Here is a 5,331-nt window from a genome sequence, read left to right as displayed (position 1 = left end):
AAAATTATATGTTACAGCCGGGCTCGGTGGCTCAGCCTGTAATCCCGCGCCTTTGGGAGGCTGAGGTGAGTGGATTCCCTGAGCCCACGGGGTCGAGACCCGCCTGGGCAGCGAGACCTCATCTCTACAATAAATCAAAAAATCAGCCGGGCGTGGTAGCGCATGCCTGTAATTCCGGCTACTTGGAAGGCTGAGGCGGAAGGATCGCCGGAGCCCAGCAGGTCAAGGCTGCAGTGGCCGGGAGCGGCCACTGCACTCCAGTCTGGACGACAGAGTGAGACTCCAACTCAAAAAAAAAAAAATGATATGTTACATATTTTTATATTTAATTAATAAGATCTCCAAGTAATTTTGTGCACACTAAAATTCATGAACCCCCAATTTAAGGATTTTAATGTTTCATGTGCTATTTCAAAACTATTTTCCTGATATATTATCTTTCCCCATTCATTTTTTAACAACACCAAAATTTTTAAAAAAACAAATTATAAACACACCTATTTTTTTTACAATAATGGCTTATAAGCATACATTGCAAATAAATAACACTATTTTCTTTGATGTTTCTGCCCTAAACATGCAATCTTAATTTTTGTATCTTAAGCCCTGTGGTTGATTCAGTTCGTTGATAAACAGGTCAGACAAAGGTGGAGTGAAAGCCAGAGACGAGATGAAGCAAACTCTTGGAAAACCATAATGGTAGGTAAAAGTCTTTTAACAATTTTTTAGATGTGGAAGCCTAAACTCCAGCCCTGACCTTTTAAATACATCTCTAACTGTGTGGCTTAGGAATCGCTGCTTTAGAAAGTCTTCACAGTTCATTCTAATGTTATGGCCCTAGTTGAAAAACTGTTATGAGAAGACACCAGAAACAGAATATCATGATAGGAATCTGGGCAAAAACAGGGAATCAGCATCAGATTCTTAGTTATTGGAGTGAGATACAAAATACTGTTTTGGTAAAGGCAAGAACTGAAATAAGTTCACAAAAAGCAAATACACTGTTTTCTAATTGAAAAATAAAAACATAAAGTTCTCCTGCTGAGAGAAAGACTGGGTGTAGATTTTAGAACAGGAATGAACCTTCAGGTATGGGATAAATGGCGCTTGATAAAGGGTTTGGAGAAGATTTGGATGTTCATCATGGAGTTGAAGAGGTGATTTCAATAGCCTCCTTTTCTGGAATTTTCATTTCAGTATAGAAATTTTATGTCTCATGAGCCTGGAAAATCTGATGTGTTAACAGGAGATTGGAAAAGGATGGACAGGTTTTTATTAACAACCCTTTATTTGGAAAACACTCTCGGTTTAACCTGCTCTAAATCAGCATGTGGGAATTCAAAAGAAACAAAACCACTAACAGCACTTACTGGCACACATTGCAACTAATTCGTGATCCCAGGCCACATCAATCTTTACCCCTTACACTTTGTACAATCAACTTTAAATGGACAAATGATCAACAAATCATACTAGCTCAATATTTAGACAAGCAAACTCAAAATAATTACCTCTTCATCCACTAGTGTTTATAGTAACTGAAACAGCAAAGAGCATAAAATAGGGCACTATGAGCTTCCTTCGTTTGTTTTTCCATTTAAAAACACACAAGGATTGCAAAACAAAATGAAATTTGTTTGTTTTCCTCTTGTGTCTAACTTGGATACCAACTGACAGCATGTTGGCTTGGCTGTTTCTCTGCCAACTCCATCAGAAGAATTGTCCTTTGGTTTTTGTTTGCTCATCAAAAAGTCTGATCCTGCAGAGGAATTGTGCATGAGTATTAGTGTACTCATACCTCAACATATGTGTCCTTTTCTGTGTGGCAAGGCACAGCTCCTGGCTCTTCTGAATGAACTTAATGATGACATGATTAAACTTCAGCATTATACCTAGCTTTTTGTTTCCCTATTTATTACATAAAGCTTCCATGTGGTAACATCTTTATAGACACAATGCCCAGATCCATGTCGTATGAAGGTAACGCCCAGGGACTGGAAACACTTGCTGAAAATCCTTTGGTCCGGAGGCAAGCAAGTAGTGGGCCCTTTTCTGAATGCATCACTTGATCCTTTTTATTCATTCACCTAAACTCGTAGGGCGCACCTGTTCATAAATGGAAAGAAGCAAAGGTAAAGAGAAAGAGCAGAATGGCAAGAAAGAATGTCCTCAAGCTATGCTTTTGGTTAGTAATTTTTTGACATCTTAAAACACATGTGAGCCAAATAATCCTTTTCAACTAAATGACAGTAAATATTTAGTATAATTTGCAAAGCTCTCTCCTTGGCCATGTGTGAGACAGAGAAAGAAGAAAGTCAAGCCTGAAAAAAAAAGCTCAAATTTTATTACATGTTTTACTGTCTTCCAAGTGTTTCAGGTATCAATGTGCTGTCACATGCATGTCCTGTCACTTTAAAAAGATTACAAACTCAACCGTAGAGTAAATCTTGGACAAATTGCCAAATATTTGATTACAAAGAGAAAGAGAAGAAATTGTTTTAATGAGCACTGCAGAGACTTTAAGAGACAAATCTCAAAAGAATAATGCAAATAAAATATCTTATTTCACTTTTACTTAATTAGAATTTAAAATTTTGTCAGTAGGAACACGTGTTTTAAGCAGGACAACAATATAAAATGTACATGGAAATGCTGATAATCTCTCCCTCCTCGTCTTCAGTCCTAACTTCATGAGTTTAATAAATATGCTTCTAGAATTTTATAGAGCAAGTCTGATGGAATTTCCTGTGATGGTGGACATATTCTCTCTGTACTGTTTAATAGGGTGCCATTAGCCACCTGTGAGTATCAAACACTGAAAATGTAGGTAGTAAGACAGAGGAACCAAATTTTTATTCTTTATTTAACTTTTTAATTAATTTATTTTTAAAATTGAAAATTGACAAATTATAGTTGTATATAGTAATGTGGTACAAAGTGATATTACAATTTATAAATATGTATTTCATTTTAATTAATGTAAATTTAATTGTTCACATGTTCCCTGTAGCTACCATATTGAAAACCACAGGATCTGGAGTGTCATATAATTATGAGGGGGACCCCAAAAAACCCAAATTTTATTTATAAAAAATTGTGTATTTATTTTTACATATTTAAACATCAGTCCCCTTCAAAGCACTCTTCATTTGATGCAATACGGCTATCAAGATGCTTTTTTCACTGCTCAAAATAGTTTCTGACCTTGCCCATTTTGATGCCTTTTAGTGCTTTTTCAGTTTTTTTGTTTTATCCCTTTGACATCAGTAAAACATTTCCCTCTAAATACTTTTTTCATCAAAAGTTGCTCAGGGCAAGATCAGGTGACTAGGGAGGGTAGGGCTGTTTTTGGTAAAAAAACAAAACAAAACAAAAAAAACTGCTGAACACTCAGCTTGGTGTGGGCAGGTACGCTCATAAATTGCCCATCACGAAATGCGTAAATGCATTGAAAGAACCTCACACACACACACACACACACACACACACACACACACACACACACACACAAATTCATTAAAGCCGAACACAGCCTCTCACAACAACACTAGCTAGCTTGGCACGGTGGTTCACGCCTGTAATCCCAGCACTTTGGGAGGTTGAGGTGAGAGGATTGCCTGAACCCGTGCTTTCATGACCAGCCTGGGCAACATGGCAAGACCTCGTTTCTACAATAAATAAAATAAATTTGCCAGTGTGGTGGTGTGCACCTGTATTTCCAACTACCTGGAAGGCTGAGGAGGAAAGAATCGTCTGATCCCAGAAGGTCGGGGCTTCCATGGCTGTGAGCATGCCACTGCAATCCAGCCTGGGAGACAGAGTGAAACTCCGACTCAAACCCCTCCGCCCCCCAAAACACTAGCTGGTACACTGGTGCTGATGGGTTCCTAAAACACTTACCTAGCGGTGGAAGCCTGTACTTCAATGGACTCATCCTCCAAAAAATAATCCCATTCTTTGGAATCCTCCCTCATATAGGGTTACAGTTTTCTTGTTATTTTATCAAAAATGAAGCACATCGTATAAATTGCTCTTGCTGGGCTCGGTGGCTCAGCCTGTAATCCCGCATCTTTGGGAGGCTGAGGTGAGTGGATTGCCTGAGCCCGCGGGTTCGAGACCCGCCTGGGCAGCGAGACCTCATCTCTACAATAAATCAAAAAGTCAGCCGGGCGTGGTAGCGCATGCCTGTAATTCCGGCTACTGGGAAGGCTGAGGCGGAAGGATCGCTGGAGCCCAGCAGGCGAGGCTGCGGTGGCCGGGAGCGGCCACTGCACTTCAGTCTGGGTGACAGAGTGAGACTCCAACTCAAAAAAACAAAACAAAACAAATTGCTCTGAAACCTAACTTTGCTTGTCTTACTTAAAATATGTCATAGACTTTTCATCCAGGTCACTGTATCTAACTTATTCCTTTTAAATTGATGCATAACTTTTAAATCCATAATTTATTTAGCCATTTTATTGATTAAAACTTTTTTGTTATTGTTGTTATTTTGCCCATTCAGATTGTTAAGAAATTAGTCTTGTACATATAATCAGATAAGTTCTTTATACATATGATTATAGAAACATATATTGTTAAAGATATGTACATTTCTAATTCCAATAGCTATCACTAAATGTCTATACAAATCTTTCCAAACATATTGCACTAATGCGTGACTGCACATTCCCATGAGTAATACATTTGTGGACCAGTTTTCTTACAGCCTGGCCAGAACTGTTTTTGTTTTGTTTTTTGAGTTTCTTACTCTTTCACCTAGTCTGGAATGCAGTAACACGATTGTAGCTCACTGTAGCCTCGAACTCCTGGGCTTGAGGGATCCTTCTGCCTCAGCTTTCCTGAGCAGCTAGAACTGCAGGCACATGCCACCATGCCAAGGTAATTTTTTTAATTTTTATAGACACAAGGTCTTACTATGTTGCCCAAGCTGGTCTTGAACTCCTGGCTCAAGTGGTCTTCCCACCTTGGCCTCCCAAAGTGCCATAATTACAGATGTGAGCCACAGTACCGGGCCTTTAGAACTAGGTATTCTTAAGCTTTGTATTCTTTAACAATCTGAGTGCTTGGAAATTGTATGTCACTTTAGTTTTAATTTGCATTTCACTGACCACTAATACGAATAATTATTTTTACTGTTTATTGGTCACTTAAAATATGTTAATAATTTCTCAATTCAGTTCTGATTCTCCCTTTAAAAATAGAAGCTAGAAATTCTAAAGTAATTACATCATAAATAATTTTTTAGGACAAGAACCACCTTTAAATACAGAGTTAAGAGACCCAGATTTCAGTTATACAGAGAGTTCTATTACTGAAGATTGTAGTTTG

Source organism: Carlito syrichta, unplaced genomic scaffold (genome assembly GCF_000164805.1).
Source record: "Carlito syrichta isolate Samal-C Ts95f unplaced genomic scaffold, Tarsius_syrichta-2.0.1 Scaffold305718, whole genome shotgun sequence".
In the NCBI taxonomy this organism is placed as follows: Eukaryota; Metazoa; Chordata; class Mammalia; order Primates; family Tarsiidae; genus Carlito; species Carlito syrichta.
The sequence above is the reverse complement of the archived record's forward strand: the minus strand, read 5'-3'. Positions refer to the sequence as shown.